This window comes from Marmota flaviventris, chromosome 1 (assembly GCF_047511675.1).
Source record: "Marmota flaviventris isolate mMarFla1 chromosome 1, mMarFla1.hap1, whole genome shotgun sequence".
Taxonomy (NCBI): Eukaryota; Metazoa; Chordata; class Mammalia; order Rodentia; family Sciuridae; genus Marmota; species Marmota flaviventris.
In genome coordinates, this window is record NC_092498.1 from 123,183,542 (window position 1) to 123,202,407 (window position 18,866).

The following is an 18,866-nucleotide window of genomic DNA, read 5'->3' on the forward strand; positions in this document are numbered from 1 at the left end:
AATTGGGTAAACAGCTGTTGAGGATTGTTTTAATATGTGGACAAATAAGGAGGATAACAGAACTGTTTGTTTACTTTCACTTTTCCTTTTCATTATATTTAATAATTCTGTTCAAGATAATGTAAATTGTTCAGAAAATTGTTTTCTTTTAGTGCCTTCTGGAATTTTACATATTTTTTTCTTTAGCCATTATTGCCAGAATTCCTATCTTCATCCCAGTGCCGGTGAAGACAAAGATAAAACCAATCTACAGCTTCTGCAATAGCTATCACTGAACTGCTTGCAGAACTTGCCTGGACTATGTATCACTTGTATGCATTGTGAACTCACTTGTATGCATTGTGAACTATCTTTTGGTGCAGCGACTTGTGGTAGTGTTGGGGTATTTTTGCTGATGGTGTCATCGGTGGTACAATTTTTCCAAAAGGATCCATCAATTGGCTTGGTGTATCTTCCTCCCTTCTGCTTGTGATGGTCGTTCAGCTAAAATTTGGGGGCCACTAGAGGTGAGGCAAAGAACCTCACCCTCCGGCTGGTACAAAGACCTATCCACAGTTGTGGCTGTATGCTGGACCGGTAGTCAATGACAGGTAAGATCCAATTGCAATGGTACCAACCTAAGACAGGAGGCTGATGCCTTGAGGTCAGCTCATCCAATGATGGGTAAGAACCATATGTAGTAATGGACAACCTAAGGCAGGCATGGTCCCTAAGCCACATGCTTGTTGTTTAAACAGAGAGGGGGAGATGTTGAGAGCCACAGCCAAAGGGCCCCAGCAAACTTCCAGCTGCCAGCAAACTTCTAGCTGCCAACTGATTGGCTCCTCTGCAGTGATGCTCATTGGGCTGTTTCCCCACCCTTTCAGACCACGGAGCTGCTCATTGGGGGACTTTTTTTGGCTCCGCCCATGTGACCCAGCCAATCGGCCTCAAGAGTAGGAGAAGTGGGGGAGGTTGAGAGGCTTGTGGGAAGCTGTTGGTGGCAGTTGGGCTCTGAGGGAATTCCTGAAGAGCTCCTGTGGTGTGGCGTGTGTGTTCTAAAAATAAAGATCGTTTCTGCTTGACAAGTGGCTCGTGAATTGTGTCCAGCCAGACTGCGGCAAATGAGAGTAGTCTCAGAGAGCCTGGCTGTGCTGTGCATTTGAGGACAGAAATCAATGAAGAAAGATGTTCCACAAATGCACTCAGGTACTCTTATGGTTTGGATATTGGGTGTACCACAAATATCATGGGTGAGGCAATGCTAGAATCTTGAGAGGAAAAAATGAAGAGGTTGTGAGGTGTAAACTAACCAGTGGTTAATCCAATGATATAGGTGGTAACTATATGCAGGTAGACTGTGGCTGAATGAGGTTGTCTGGGGATGAGACTTTGGGGTTTCTATTTTGATCCTGGTCTCTCAGAGAGACAGAGGTCTCTCTGCTTCCTGATTGTCATGATTCAAAATGTTTTTCTTCTCTATGTCATTCAGCCATGATATTCTGCCTCAGTTTAGAAACAGAGCAATTGAGATGGCCATATATGAACTGACAAATCTCAAAACCTGAGTCAAAAAAAATTTCTCCTCTCACTTTTTCTTGTCAGATTTTCATCACAGCAACAACATACCTGACTAGTCATGAACCAGGAAGGCCATTCTATACTCAAAAAGCTTCTCTAGGCATGCTAAATTCCATGGTAAATACCCTTATGCCCCATCTAGTACCACTATTTCCTTGCATTTTGTAAAATGAAAATTGAGCCAGACATCCTAGTTATTCTGGGTTATGAAAGAGTTGAAGCATCAAAACCATGCTGGAGGTGAATCCAAGGACATGTGAACAACCTGATCCCTCCTCTCTATGTAGTGGCCTAAGAGATACACATATGCAGGCATGAGTCACAAGATTGAAGGGAGTCACTTCTAACCTCCAAGGCTTGTACAACAGAAAGCATTTCTCCTACTACCAGAAATATACATGTGATCAATTTTTAGAAATACACTGAAGCTATCACATTTTTAACTAAAAATGGCACCACATTTCACCTGTGTCAACCAGAAACTCATTGCCCCTTCCATGATCACTCAGTCTCACCTAATGATAATTATGATATCCAGGCTACATGTAATAAGATGATCCATCAAACTGACTACCCCCAAAATTTGCATCTTTTCCAAGAGGAGAATACAATTTTTGACCTCAAGTATGTTCATTTTCCTCCACCTATGATATCCTGTAAATTAAATATTGAAATAAAATGTTAACTATTTTTTTTCCTTTTGAATCAGGGATTTAACTCAGGAGCACTAGACCACTGAGTCACATCCCCAACCCTATTATGTGTTTTATTTAGATAGGGTCTCACTGAATAGCTTAGTGCCTTGCTTTTCTTGAGGCTTCTTTGTTAACATGATCCTCCTGCCTCAGTCTCCCAAGCAGCTGGGATTACAAGCATGTGACACTGGTCTTGGATAGTTAATCTATTTTTAACACACCTATGTTAGTTGACACTAGAATCAGACAGAGGAAGGAAAACATATTCAAATATATTCACATTAAAATAAATATTTTCCATAGAATTCTAATTCCTGTGATCATCATTGGTAATTTCTCACTTCTTTTTCTAATTCCATTGACAACCAAAAAATGCATTGGCTAGTGTTGATCTCTAGCTAGTAGTGCCAGGTGGAATGCACAAATCATCATTCCAGACAACATATGTGCACCAATAGCTCTGCTGGATTGGATTGTGTTGGTATTCTGACCTTAACTAAAGTCCAAGGAAGGATGAGAGAGCATGCTTCTTTCCATGCATTGTCTCCTTATTTTGAGTCAGCAATGGCAAACTAATTCCCCTGATTATCAGTACCAATCATGACCCAATAGCCCCAACTTTGTCTAATGATTCCTTGTCATGATTACAAAAAGGGAGGCTTAGACCCAGTTAGAGCAGTCATTCTTGTTTCCTGTATTTGGAACTAAGTCCTCTGCACTAGACCAATAATAGGGTTGAATTACTGAAATGGGAAGAAAACATTGTGCTTGAGTCAGTAATGTGTGGAGTCATTCCCAGTCCCAGGCCCTCATTCCAGCTCCAAGAATCCTGCCTATGCCACAAACATCATCATGTGTTGGCTATGGGTGTAACCAGTCGTCAAGATTCATCTTTGACTCCTCAAAAGCCAGTCAACCTTTTTGTCAGACCTGGTGTTTTAGGATGTTGGGGAAATGCAAGAGTAGTAATGGCAGGAATATAGCTTGATTGTTCCCCTTTATTGGTTGTGACATAAGCATTGTGCTCAGAAGCCTCATGTTGAATACCACGATGGTGGTTAAGGTGTTCACTAAGTCCATGGATAACAGTTTTGGCAGAAGCACTGCAGGCAAGGAAAACAAGCTCCTGCAAGGGTAAAATAATGCTTCACTGAGAACTAATATCAGTATGCCATGATGAAAGGTCTAGTGTCATCAATCTGCTCTGAGGAACCTGGCTGCTTCCCATAAGAAATAACCTCATATTAGAACTCAGGGTTGGATTCTGCTGTTGCCACCTGGCTATAGGCAGGTCACCTCTGTGAGTGGAAATATGTTGTCATGACTACATGAATAATCTCTCTTCATGACAGCATGGACATTTTGTTCATGACCTGCTTGGGAAAACATGTGTGTCTAGGGAAGGAAGCCATCTAAGATGCAACAATTAAATTAAGATTCAACTCCTCATCAGGATCATTTCCTTCTCTGTTCACCCTTTGGTGATTATGACCTGGCACCAAAATACCTTCATGACTTTGTAAATACAGGGTTTATTTTCTTTATAGTAAAACCGTGATGATGAAAACAGTCACTTAAAGTAAACACTGCATTTCTATGAACATAAATGTGAAAATAGAAGAAGGTTGTAACATTTAACAGTGAAAAGACTGCTTTTTTATACCCCCAAATTAGATTACTTGTATAACTTCTGTCTCTATATATGAATACACTACCAGTGTAACTCTGCATTATGTATAACCACAAAAATGAAAAAATTATGTTCCATTTATAGATATATCCAAAACCACTCTACTATCATGTATACTTAAAAAGAAGAAATAAAAATTTTAAACAATTATAGTATATAGATTTAGAAGTGTTGTGTTAGTATACTACTTAAATTATGGACTTTCATAAGATAGCTGGTCAGAGAGTAGTTTTGAAACAAACATCCATTTCCTTTAAAGTTAAATTCATTCTAATAAACATAAATCACACTTACATATATGGCTGTATATATCAAAGGGTAAATATTTCTGTTAACAATTCAGTGGTTAGAAAATTGCCAATCATGCTTCAGTTATTTGGTTAAGTAATCTACCTTAAAAATGTAAATGAGAAAATAGAAAACTGATCAAACATTTCTGAGAAAATTTTACTGTCCAAATTGACATGTAACATAAATATATAAAACCTATTTCAAAGAAATAACATAAGAAAAAGAATATACATTATATCATAAATAAGTGTTCATCCAATCTTTATGAAAATGGTACTTCTTTGATATAGTGGATTATATAACATTAAAATAATTATGCATGCCTCTTTAATTTTAATGTGGTTAGGAGACTTTGCATAATCAACTTTCACGGTATTATTATTGGACATTGTTGGACTATAGTCCTCAGGTAACAGTAATATCACACTCACCTTTTACTCAAAGCCTCACCTCCTCCCATAGGACATACATATGGGACTCCTGGGACAGTGTCTAGTACTGGAAAGTTGGAAACATGGGGCCTTTACCATGTGCCCATGCAGAGTACTGGGAGGGAGCCCTGCTCTTGCTCCTTCCCAATGCAAATTATCTATGATGCTAAGCCTCCTTGACCTTCTCACTGGCAAATCAATCACACAGTTCTGGCCTCATGTTCAAGGGATGATGTTATTTTGTACCTACCAGCAACAGGCTTTGCACCATGAGCTGTTCTTCAAAAGGTATGCAATTCTCTACAGCAGGTGACATGACAGTTCCCAAACTCCCATGATCTACATTGGGATTCTACTAGGGGCTTTTCCCTAAACAGAAGATTTTGTCTCCTATCACCAAGTCCTCTATTCGCATATATATAGAGAGAATAAGTTTGTCCATACAGCTGGGGACCAGAACCACTGTGGCATATGTCACAGTGTCTCCTCACACTGAAATACATACATTCATCAACATTCACTGCAGCTCATATACAAGCCTCCATGGGCCTCAGCTCTGTGCCCAGAGCAGGAGCCAGTGCAGAGAGGTACACTGGGTCCTTAGCAGACAGTGCCCAGAGTTACCCCCACCCATACAACCTTTCTGTCACTGGTGCCAAGGCATAGGGTAATGTGATCTGTGGAGACTGGAATATGGTCAGTGGAAATGGTAATCCCAGATAACCTGATGCAGTTGGTGAAGTACAAGAAGCTCTTGAGAGCATCCTGTCCAAATTCTGAGGGATCTTCAACCACCTCCAGGGGCTTCCAGAGGGAATTAGCAGAGTACATACAATCATGTACACACTTTAAATGGCAGTACAAAAAAGAAAAGGAGAGCAAAATTTTCTGGTTATGTGGGGCCTATTGTTCAGTTATCAGAGAAAATAAATGTGTCTGTAAAAGAATATTCTGATTTTTGTGACTCCAAAATGGTGTGACCACTTTGGAAAGCAGATTGGAGATTCCTTAGAAAACTTTTAATAGAATCACCATTTGACTCAGCATTCCCACTCTTAGCTGTATACACCAAAGACTTAGAATCACACCATAGTAATGCAGTGAGATCAATGTTCATAGCAGCTGAATTCACAGTAGCTAAACCATGGAAACAATCTAGATGCCCTTCAACATTTGAATGTATAAACAACCTGTGGTACATTTGCAGAATTGAATATTACTCAGCCTTAAAGAAGTATGAAATTATACCATTGACAGATAAGTGGACAGAGTTGAGAATATCATGGAACAAAATAAGTCAATTCCAAAAAGCCAAAGGCCAAATATTTTCTCTGATAAGTGGATCAGGTCCATAATATTCTAGGGGAGCATCAAGAGAATAATGGGAAATTTTTAATTGAGCAGAGGAGAGGAGGTGGAGGGGAGGTTGTGTGGGGCAAGATGGTGGAATGAGAAAGACAATACTACCCTTTGTATCGTATGATTTAATGAATGGAGTGACTCTGCATCATCTACAATTAGAGAAATGAAAAGCTGTGCTCTATTTGTGTAAAAAAAAAATTCAAAAAATTTAAATATCCAGATTTTAATTTTCTTGGTAGTAAGTATCTTTGGCCCCAGAGGATTTACAGCTAAAGAGCTTGAGGCACAAAACTGGAGGTAAAACAATGGCCTGAGGCAAAGTCTCAAAGATAAAGAGAAGAAGGAGCAAAATAGAGCAAACTGAATTGGGAGCATATACGTGAAGGTTCGGATGTACTAATCACAGTGGAAGATGCTCAGAATAGAGAAAAGTAAACTATAGAGGGCCGTTGAAGAATTGAGACAAATACTGGTACCTGCAGCAAAACAGGAAATGTTCAAACTGAGTTAAAATTATAGAAACTTTATTTTATCCATCCTTAATAAAATTTTGAGAACAAGGTACATCCATGATGTGTCACTGTATTCGGCAAGCTGAAGAAGATGTAGCTGATGGAGCTTCTGATTCTGAATGACACCTGCAGATATGCCAACATTAAATCACCAGCCCTTGCCTTTTCTCTCGTGGCAACTGCCCAGGCTGCTCCAAAGATCAAAAGTGGGCCTGCACCTTTTCTCTGAGAAGTGACCCTTAGTACTCTTCTCCAGCTGACCCTACCATGATGCCTTTGATCAGACAAATACAGACCTCTGTCATGCCATAAGGAACTCCTCACACTAATGCTGCGATTGTCCCTCCAGGGCCAGAGGCTGGGTTGATCTACACACTCTATAAATATCTTACATGTTAGCAAATCAAGATCAAACCAGTTCTTGAGTACCCTATTGAAACCAATGGTGTGTTAGGTGCAGTGGCTACTAAAGTTCGAAGGCACAATATATGTGTGTGTTGATCCTTTCCAAAGGATTGTGACTGAAGGTAGTGCTGACACTGGCAACTAACCTATGAACTTCTGATCTCTGAACTCTTTGTCCAGTAATGACCTGACCATGCCTGCCTGCTGATCACTTAAGTGGTTATTGCCTTTGCTTGCCTGTGGTCAATGCAGCAGGCTGAGGGACTTGTCTGTTCATTCATCTTACAATCTAGGCAAACAAAAGGCAAATAAAATGTTGTCTTCCAACTCAGCTTTTTGTCCCCCAACTCTATCCCTGTGTGGATGAAAGGGGTTCTAGAACCTACACTGAATAGTAGAGTAAAAGTATCAGGTCCCAAATCATCCCACAGCACTGATCATCTTTCAATGTCTTACCCCAAGATTAAATTACATTTTCATTAAATGTGCCACTGCTCTGACTTCGTGTTACACATGCTGTTGTTTTGATTTATTTACAATACAGGCTGTGCCATTATGATTTTAATTTTGTTGTTTTAGTTGAATAACTTGTAATATTCAAACACTTGAGGTGACAGTGAAAAATGATACTATAATTTCTTTCAGCTTCATTTCATATATATTTGACCTGAATATTTTGGATATTTATCAAAGGTCTTTTATGGGGAAAGTAAATTTATGAAATAATAGATGAGTAACATATATGAGTAATGTTGGCTCTGAACAAATTTTGAAAACTTAGTTGACAAAATATTGGATCAATGAAAAAGAAGCATGAATTTTGAAATCTGAATGCCTTGGTTCTCAGTACTACCATTCTTTTTCTCTTACATATTTTTTTAGTTATCAATGAACCTTTATTTTATTTATTTATATGTGGTGCTGAGAATCAAACCCAGTGCCTCACATAGGCTAGGCGAGTGCTCTACCATTGAGCTACACCCCCAGCCCATCATTCTTTTTTTTAAAAAAAATATTTTTAGTTGTAGATGGACACGATGCCTTTATATTATTTGTTTATTATATATAATGCTAAGGATCAAACCAATGGCCTCACATGTGTGAGGTAAGTACTCTACCACTTAGCCACAACCTCAGTCCCTGTGTTATAATTCTTTATTGAATTTTTTCTTATTAAAGTATATAGTTTTAAGACATATTTTTACAGTATTATGTAATTTTAGCAAGGTTAGATTGGAGTGATGCCCATATGTTATCATAGAGCAGACATTTATATTTTGTCTAGACTTTATTATTATCTTAGTAGTTTTCATACTCTCTCTATATAGAAACCAACCTATTTCCAATGAGAAACATGTCATTTAATGTATTTATCACCATTGGTACAAGTTTATAATATATGTTTCCATCTTGTTTTACATGTATGTTGGTGAAGGCGATCCCTCACTCACTGTCTTGACAGGGTCACAGTGAAAATAAGTGCTGGCAAAGCCACTCTCCCACTGTCTTGACAGGGTCACAGTGAGTATGAATGCTGGCAAAGCTGCACTGCTTGATGGGAAATCGAAACCATGAGACCCTTTTTTATATAATTGTGACTTTTCATTTTCATGCTTATGTTTCTGACAGGAGGCATGAGTATGTAAAATGGCAAACAGATTAAATTTCAGATGGCTATAACATAACAGGTAGTTCATGCCTTGAAGGCTGTTCTACTACTCCTCAGCATATTGATGCTGAGAGCCACAGCCAAGTCTGGATGGTGACAGAAGGAGTGGTTAAGAGGTAACACCAGCGAGCCATTAAGATGATGACAATTAAGTTATAATTGCTGTGACTGGATGATGCTGGATTGGGACAGGCTGTGTATTGAGTTGTATATGGGCCCCTACTGTCCAGCAACAGGGTGGTTCCAGGAATAGGGTGGTTCCTGCTGCCTCCTGTGCCTGCCACTTTGGAATTCCCGTTGAGTTCTCCTGGGGAGAGAGAGAGAGAGAGAGAGAGAGAGAGAGAGAGAGAGAGAGAGAGAGAGAGAGAGAGAGAGAGAGAGCGGAGCCCAGTGGAGAGCTGGGAGAGTTCCCGGGGAGTATGCATGGAGTGCTGGTGAAGTTCAGGCAATAAAGCTTCCTATTTGACAAGTGCTTTGTGGCAGCTCAGTGATTTGTGTCCAGCCAGACTGTGGCATTTGGCCCATATGGGGAACGAACCAGTACATTGAGGACAAATCTGATAATGGAAACAATCATTTTCTGAAAAGGTCATGAGAATTTTAGGCACCACATTGATTATATCAACTAGAACCCAAGCTCATATTTCTGGCCTCTTAGAAAACCTAATCATTATGCTTATTTTACAAAGCTCACCATATGTATTCTCATTCTTGATTGAGGAAAGTTATATTATACACTTAGGAAAGTTAAAACATATAAAGATACATTCTTCTCGTTTTATAAACCCTTTTTTACTTTACATAGGGATTTATGATGAGCATAGTTAATATTCGTGGAAAGTGGATTGATGTTTAGAACTTACTTTCTATTGAGAAAGATTATAAAGATATGAGAACTAGTGCACCTTGACTGAGAAACAAAGAAACTCTTTGAGAAAGCAGCTCAACAATTTTTATGAGAAAAATTTAGGAATTAATTAAAGTAGCTTTATAAGATATATTTTTAGAATAATGTTAGAAATATTATCCTATTTAGATTTTTGGGTGTAGAAATTCTTAAGTTCTTAGTTGTATGGGTTTCTGATATGTTTTAAGAATGATTTATAAACTTTAGGATATTTTAAGTATAAGATTTAAGGGGACTTTTTAGACAGTAATTTTATCTACAGAGGGAAGGAAATTCATGCTTGCTTCATCTTTGAACTCCAGGTCTTGGCCATCCAAAATAGCAATCCCTATTTGGATATGCTGTGTATTTTTAATTTTATTTAAATTTTAATACAAAACTTTCAAAGTCTCATCTCAGTTACCCATTTCAAGTGGCTAGTAGACCCATGTGCATAAGGCAGAGAACATTCTCATTCTTTTGTGGGCAGCTGCTCTGATGATGGCACAGTATATGTTCTGTGAGTTTGTTTTCCTGAAACTGTTGGCATCACAGTTTGCATGTCAGCTTGGTCTGTTTCAAGGAGAGAGTAATAATGTGTCAATGGAAGAAAGCAATTGTTTGCACCATCCTGTTTGAGGCCTCTTACTCTCCAGAGCTCAGAGAACTGAGAAGCCAGAACAGAGATCACGGTGATCCTGACTATTAATATTAGTATGACTCTGTTTTTCTTGCTAATAAGAAAACCCTTGAGACTGAATAATTAATACAGGTGTGTTTAACTTACAGTTCTGGAAATACAAGAGCATGGCACTGGCAAACACTTGGCTTTAGTGAATGCCCTCTTAGCTGCATTGCATGATTGGTGGTGTCATCATGGATGCAGGTGCAGGAGGGAGACATCACATGGGGAGACAGGAAGCCAGCAGGGATCAGATGATTCATTTTCTCTTCTTATATAACCAGGATCTAACAAGGTTTGAGAAATCTATATTCCTACTTCTGAGTCTCATACCCTTAAATGACCTCATCACCTCCAAGCAGACCCTTCCTCATACAGGTGTCACAACTCTCATTATGACCATACTAAGGACCAAGCCTCAATCACACAATTCTGTGTGGGACAAATATCATGCAACCCTAGTAACCATAATGAGCTTAATTGTGACAAAGAATGCATGAGACAATCTTAAGTAATGCTGTTGCTGATGTTTGTGTCTGTAAAGTTGGACATGGAGCAAAGATTATGATTCAAGCAGTGATGAGGAAGAGATTGCAGGTAGGAACAGCCCTAAGGGTATGACAAAATGGGAAAGGTTTCCTTCTAGGAGTTGAGTTCACCTAACTCATGGGAAATGAGGAACTGTCATGAAATAAAAATAAAGAGAAATATGTATTGTTTTTACAAAAATAAGAGTTAGTAGACCTAGTGACTTTGAGCATCCTGTTTGTAAGAAGACATTTTTCTGCATTGACAGTTAAACACAATCTTCCATGCAAGTCCCACTCGGTCCTGAATTTGCCTCTTCTAAGCAACAAGGACCTTGGCTTTTATTCTTGGCTTTTTTTTTTTTGGCATTGTGCATGAAAGAATTAAGATCTGCACTTTAAGTTTGATGCACAATGGGAGGAATCTAGAGGAACAGATTTTCTTAAAGTGACTTTGTAAACCTGTAATTGAAAATCTCACTAGTGCTAAGCAGTAAATAAGAAGTCACAATTTCCCTTGTATAGAGATCACGGTGATCCTGACTATTAATATTAGTATGACTCTGTTTTTCCTCTTTGTATACCAGGACTTTTGAAAGGTTAATAATCTTGAGAACTGTTTGCTAATCTTGTTCCCAGAATGTGCTGTCCCCAACTGCCAAACTGCAGAATGTATTCCCTTGCCCGGTTGCACACAAACCACCCACTCACCCTGACCCATCAATGAACTTCCCTCCCTGCCCTCTCCAAGGAAAGTATATAAGCTCTGCTTAAACTGTTCTCGGGGCTCTTTGCTCTATTCAAGTGAGCTCTGAGTCCCATCATGCTGGACCCCCAATAAACCCCTTGCTGTTGCATGAGACAGTCTCTTGGTGGTCTCTTCCTCCAACGCTCACCCGACCTTTACATATGGAGGTTCCACCGAGATTTGGCAGCGGCGAACAAAAGACCCCCAACGGGCTCCTCTCGGGGTAAATAATGTGCCTCTTTCTGGTTTCTGGTTTCTGGTTTCAGGTTTCAGGTTTCAGGTTTCAGGTTAGGGCTTGGCAAAATGGCTGTCGGTGAAGAGCATGAGCTCTATCCAACGGTGGCTGACAGACGTGCCACAGAGCCACAGGCCACATCCCTGGGGATGCCCCAGAGGACTCGGGAAATCGAGGAACAACAGTCTCCTCGACTCAGTGATATTTCATTTCTGATTCAGCATTGCCAGCCCATCGGGTTTTGCCGGCTACTCAGTCCTGGTCTCAATGTTGGATGTCCATTGTCTGTCTTTATTGTCTTGTCTTGTCTGTGTTGTGTGTCATTGCTTTCACTGTTTGTGTATCTTTCATTATGGAACAGAGCACTTCAACACCTCTGTCCCTGACCCTTGATCACTGGACCAAAGTCCACTTAAGGGCTCAGAATCTTTCTTTTTCAGTAAAACGCCAGACCTGGCAGACTCTCTGTGCCTCAGAATGGCCCACCTTTGGAGTCAGATGGCCCCCAGAAGGATCTTTCTACTTCACACTAATTCAAAAAGTCAGATATATTGTCTTTGTCTTTCAGCCGGGGCCACATAGCCATCCAGATCAACAGCCATATATCTAAACTTGGCAGGACCTCTGCGAATCTCCTCCTCCATGGGTAAAGCCTTTCCTTGTCCCTGCCCCCGCTCCTACTCCTTCCCCCATGATTCTGTCTCTGAAACCCTCTGCTCCTCCTCCTCCTCCACCCTCTGTTCTCCCTGAGTCTCAAGATTTGACTCTACTGGACTCTCCTCCCCCTCCTTATCCCCTGCCCTCATCCTCCAACCCCCAACACCCTCTAAGTGATTCCCCTGCTGCTGACTCAGCCTCTCCGCCATTGGAGGAAACTAAGCCAGCCCAGCACCCTCCAGATGACTCCCCCACGGCACACACAGCCCCTCCTCCTCTGGAGAAAGCTGGCCCAACTAAAAGAACTCAAAGAACTCGCCAGCGTTTTCACACCAGCCTACTTGGGATGACTGCCAACAACTCCTAGGGACTCTCTTCATGACAGGGGAACAAAAGAGAATCCTCCTGGAAGCTAGAAAAAAAATATCCTCGGACCAGATGGGCGACCAACACAACTTCCCCTTGAACCAACCCAACTGGGACCCCAACACCTTTGAAGGTAGGGAGCATCTGTCCACTTATCACTGGGCTCTAATAGCAGGTTTCCGAGCAGCCGCTAGGCAACCAACTAATTTGGCCAAGGTAAGAGAGATTATTCAAGGGCCTGATGAATCTCCCTCTATATTTCTAGGGAGAATTATGGAGGCATATAGGAGATATACTCCTTTCGATCCTCAGGCAGAGGATCAAAAGGCATCTGTCACGATGGCCTTTATTGGGCAAGCTGCCCTGGATATTAAAAGAAAGTTACAACACTTAGATGGATTACGAGATATGACTTTGAGAGATTTAGTCAGAGAAGCCGAGAAGGTATACTATAAGAGAGAAACTGAGGAAGAGAAGGGAGCAAAGGGAGGATGAGAGAAGCAAAAGACAGACTAAGACGTTGACTAAGGTCCTGGTCACAACAGCAAATAGGCCAGAAATTAAGAAACAGGGAGACAGGAAGGAATACCTGGGCCCACGCCAGAGGCCACCCCTGGCCTCAGATCATTATGCCTACTGTAAAAAAAAAAAAAAAAAAACACTGAGCCAAAGAGTGCCCTAGAAAGAGACAGCCACGCCAGCCAGCCATTCTGACTCTGGAGGATGACTAAGAAAATCGAGGCTCGGATCCCCTCCCCGAGCTCAGGGTAACTTTTGAAGTAGAGGGAACCCCAGTAAACTTTGAAGTGGATACAGGGGCAATATACTCAGCCCTTAAGGCCCCATTGGGCCCTCTATCAAATAAAAGGTCTCTAGTTCAAGGGGCTAACAGCAGTAAATATCGGGCTTGGACAACTAAGAGGACCATGGACCTGGGGAAAAAAAAAAAAAAAACTCTATCACTGCTTCCTAGTGATCCCAGAATGCCCGGCCCCATTGATGGGCAGAAATCTGCTCACCAAGCTCCTAGCCAAAATAACTTTTAACCCTGAAGGCCCCCAAATGAAATTTCTAAATCCTTCAGTAAAAACTCCTATAGTCATGGCTTTAACTATGTCAATAGAAGATGAACATCAACTCTTCACAACCCCCAAGACTGATCAAACAGGCAAGCTACCCCAGAAATGGATAACAGATTACCCAGATGCCTGGGCAAAAACTGCTGGGTTAAGCCTAGCCGTGAAACAGTGGAGTTAAAAACCTCAGCCTCCCCAATCAATGTCAAACAATATCCTCTGAACAAAAAAAAACTAAAGATGGGATAAGGTCCCATATTCAGAAATATCTGGCCTTAGGGATCCTAAGGCCCTGTCAATCGGCCTGGAACACTCCCCTACTGCCAGTAAAAAAAAGCCAGGAACTGGGGACTATTGCCCCATTCAAGACCTAAAAGAGATCAACAACAGAGTGCAGGACATTCACCCCACGGTACCTAATCCATACAATCTGCTTAACACTCTAAACCCTGAGCGAAAATGGTATACTGTTGTGCTTACAGACCCCAGAGCTCAGGACAGGTAGAAAGAATGAATAGAACCATTAAAGATACTTTAACGAAATTAAGCTTAGAGACTGGCATAAAAGATTGGACTATGCTCCTTCCTTATGCACTGTTTCGTGCAAAAAAAAATACTCCCTCTGTTTCTTTGTGTAACCTCACCCCCTATGAAATTCTCTATGGTGCCCCTCCTCCAGTAAGGGACCTAACCCCAACTCTAAGACCTAACGATCCCTTCCACACCCCCTTGCTTGACAGACTTAAAGCTCTTGAAAGAACCCAGCGATACCTATGGAAACAGCTGGCCACTGCCTACCAACCTGGGGACGAAAGGACTCCACACCGATATCAAGTGGGAAACTTCGTCTACATAAGACGACATCAGGTGTCACCCCTGCAACCCCGCTGGAAAGGACCATACCAGGTGCTACTTATAACACCTACAGTGGTAAAAGTAGACGGAATCACTTCCTGGATCCATGCCTCTCATCTCAAGCCTGCGCCCTGTCCAGACTCTGGCTGGAAACTAAAAAAACTGGCAACCCTTTTCAAATTGCATATTCACCATGTGGATAGGGCTATAGACTCTCCCCTTGACCACCAGTAGTCCTAACCCTCATCAGCCCATTCAGCAACGATGGCTAATCACAAATCCTACTGGACAAGAAGTATGGTCTATCTCACATACAGCCCCCTTAGGGACCTGATGACCATCTCTCCACCCAGACATTTGTCAGCTGGCTATAGGTCTTTCCTATTGGGATATCCCTGATGAAGAGGATCCCACTAAAATTCCATTAAATCCCTTCCGTACCATAGATAATGAAAACAAACATTATGAATGTAGGGACATGCGAGCCAGATGCAGGTTGGCTAACCTAGATTACTATGTTTGCCCGGCAGACTATCAAAACCACAAACAGTCAAAGCTGTGTGGGGGAAAAACCGACTTCTTCTGTAAGTCATAAGGATGTGAATATACAGGGGCTACCTGATGGAACCCAAACCTCCGCCGGTTCTCAGACCATTGCCCCCTTGCTGAGGTAACAGGTACCCCTCCACCCATTCACTCCACTCTTATCCTGTCAATGCCCACACCGGGTCCCACCAGGTCCTCTTACCAGCTAACCCAAAGCTCAAACCAGCTGAGGAGAGCCCTCAGACCCCTATCCAAGATGTAATGAATATGGCCTTTAAAGTTGCTTTGTCATCACTGAAAACAGGTTACTAAGAATTTAAAGTCCCTCACAGGCTTTTTGGGATACTCACTCCCGTCTTCCCCTCTGCTCTACCTGTTCTACTACTCAAGTTTTTGTTGCTAGGAAAATCCTAAACCCCTTTCCCATTATTCTTTTACATCTCTCCTTCCTCATTCTCAGATCCATGGAGCTGCTCTCAGCCCCGCCTTCCCCATCTTCCCCCTCTATACAGAGCCCACAAAAAAGTGTTAACTGACCTTCTCCAGAAGTCTTCACCATGGCTGACTTTAGGAGTTTCAGCAAAAGAATCCCTATAGGGACTGACTAATCCGTGCGGTCCACCCCGCGGCTACAGACGGCGGGGCACCACCGAGAAGCGACCAGCAAGCAGGGAGAAACATTGCTGCAGATTCTGTGGAATCCTGCCGGCTGAGCCCCCACTGAGCCCCGGGCTGAGTTCGGGATTTCAGACGGGGAAGGAAGCAGTACAGTTCTATCCCCCACAACGGAAACTCCACCAAGGAAACCAGCAGCCACCATCTTGGAGAGCTGAAGTAACCACCGCCACTCTCCGACAGATTGCAACAATAAAACAGGTGTGTGTTACTCAGCTCATCTCCCATATAGTGGGGAATTTGCATAAAATCTCTCCTAGGCTTTCCGGGGGAGGGATTATCAGAGCTAGCCTGCATAAAGACGCAGGGAAAACTAGAGACAACTGACCTTCAACTCCCCCTCCCATCAGCAGCGAAAACGAAACCTGTCTAGCCAGTGCTGGGGGAGGGGCAAGCGGAAAAAATCAAAACAATAGAGTGCCGGGGTTCCCAATAGACACCCTCCACACCCAACAAACCGCAGGCCCAGAGTACAGTTTGAATTGCCGAGAGGCATCACTCAGGGGAAATCTGGTCTAGGAGGAGAAACCCGGACTAGCAGGAGAAACCAGGGGACTAGAGGCCAGGCCCTCGTGACTGGAGACCGCACGCCCGCCGGCGACCGACCGCGCGACTGGGCGGCTAGAGATCGCCCGCCCGCTGGCGACAGCCCACCCGCTGCCCCTGCGACTGTGCGGCTGGAGACCACATGCCCGCCAGCGACCGATCTCCCGCCAGCTGCCTGCGTGACTGGGCGGCTGGAGACCGCCCGCCCACCAGCGACATGGAGCTGAAACCAACCAGAGACAGTGTCCAGTCCCACCCCCCCATTCGGACACCCCAGCAAGGAGCCTGAGGCCAGCCATAGCAGAGAGGTGATGTCACTGGAGCTCAGCCATCGGAATTCCTTCCCAGCGGAATCCACTTTAGCAGGCATAGTCTACCAACACAAAGGAGAGACAACAGAGATATACAAAACCAAAACAAATCTATAGAAGAGAACAGAAACACAGCAATCAAATAGAGCTGGAAAGTAACGTGAACATCATGAAAAAACAAGGGAAAAAAGGAGTACAAACAATGCAGGAAAACTTAATTCTACAGGAGGACCTAGAAGCATCAGAAACAGGGATAGGGAAAGAACTCAAGGCATACCTAACACAGATGGAAAGGAATATTAGAGAAGACATGAGGCAAGAAGTCCAAGCAATAAAAGTATATTTTGAAAGTGAATTAAACAAACAAATTCAAATGGCAAAGAACGAGCTTTACCAGGAGATAGAGATCTTTAAAAAATCAAACAGTAATCCTAGAAATGCAGGAAACTATAAACCAAATTAAAAACTCAAACGAGATTATTACAAATAGACTAGATCAAGTAGAAGTCAGAACATCAGATAATGAAGACAAAGTTTATCAACTTGAAAAGAATATAGTCAACACTAGACTTAACCAATATATATAGAATATATCAACCATCATCAAGTGGATACACGTTCTTCTCATCAGCTCATGGATCCTACTCAAAGATAGACCATATATTATGCCATAGGGCAACTCTTAGTAAATATAAAGGCATGGAGATAATACCATGCATTTTATCTGATCATAATGGAATGAAACTGGAAATCAATGATAAAAGAAGGAAGGAAAAATCCTACATCACATGGAAAATGAACAATATGCTACTGAATGATCAATGGGTTACAGAAGACATAAAGGAGGAGATAAAAAAATTCTTAGAGACAAATGACAATACAGACACAGCATACTGGAATCTATGGGACACAATGAAAGCAGTTTTAAGAGGAAAATTCATTTCTTGGAGTTATTTCCTCAAAAAAGAAAAAACCAACAAATAAATGAACTCACACTACACCTCAAAAACCTAGAAAAGGAAGAGCAAAACAACAGCAAATGTAGTAGAAGGCAAGAAATAATTAAAATTAGAGCAGAAATCAACAAAATTGAAACAAAAAAAAATTGATAAAACTAAAAGTTAGATCTTTGAAAAAATAAACAAGATCGACAGGCCCTTAGCCATGCTAACGAAGAGAAGAAAAGAGAGAACTCAAATTACTAACATATGGGATAAAAAAGGCAATATCACAACAGACACTACAGAAATACAGAAGATAATTAGAAAGTATTTTGAAACCCTATATTCCAATAAAATAGAAGATAGTGAAGATATCGATAAATTTCTTAAGTCATACGATCTGCCCAGATTGAGCCAGGAAGACACACACAATTTAAACAGACCAATAACAAAGGAAGAGATAGAAGAAGCCATCAAAAGACTACCAACCAAAAAAAGCCCTGGACTGGATGGGTATACAGCGGAGTTCTAAAAAACCTTCAAAGAAGAATTAATACCACTACTTTTCAAGCTATTTCAAGAAATAGAAAAAGAAGGAGCTCTTCCAAATTCATTCTATGAGGCCAACATCACCCTGATCCCGAAACCAGACAAAGACACTTCAAAGAAAGAAAACTACAGACCAATATCTCTAATGAACTTGGATGCAAAAATTCTCAATAAAATCCTGGTGAATCGAATACAAAAGCATATCAAAAAAATTGTGCACCATGATCAAGTAGGATTCATCCCTGGGATGCAAGGCTGGTTCAATATATGGAAATCAATAAATGCTATTCACCACATCAATAGACTTAAAGACAAGAACAATATGATCATCTCGAAAGATGCAGAAAAAGCAATCAACAAAGTACAGCATCCCTTTATGTTCAAAACCCTAGAAAAATTAGGGATAACAGAAACTTACCTCAACATTGTAAAAGCTATCTATGCTAAACCTCAGGCTAGCATCATCCTAAATGGAGAAAAACTGAAGGCATTCCCTCTAAACTCTGGAACAAGACAGGGATACCCTCTATCACCACTTCTATTCAATTTAGTTCTTGAAATACTAGCCAGAGCAATTAGACAGACAAAAGAAATTAAAGGCATAAAAATAGGAAAAGAAGAGCTTAAGTTATCGCTATTTGCGGATGACAT

At 41.5% G+C, this 18,866-nt stretch overlaps 1 protein-coding gene, 1 pseudogene and 1 gene segment (V, D, J or C); all 3 read left to right on the forward strand.

Moving 5' to 3' along the window:
• The window catches only part of LOC114084216 (immunoglobulin lambda-1 light chain-like), an 878,674-nt gene that overhangs the window by 736,625 nt on the left and 123,183 nt on the right, over positions 1 to 18,866 (forward strand). The window lies entirely within an intron of this gene.
• The window catches only part of LOC114084215 (immunoglobulin lambda variable 2-18-like), a 473,618-nt gene that overhangs the window by 326,824 nt on the left and 127,928 nt on the right, over positions 1 to 18,866 (forward strand).
• On the forward strand, positions 5,374 to 7,091 carry LOC114107627 (KH domain-containing RNA-binding protein QKI-like; annotated as a pseudogene).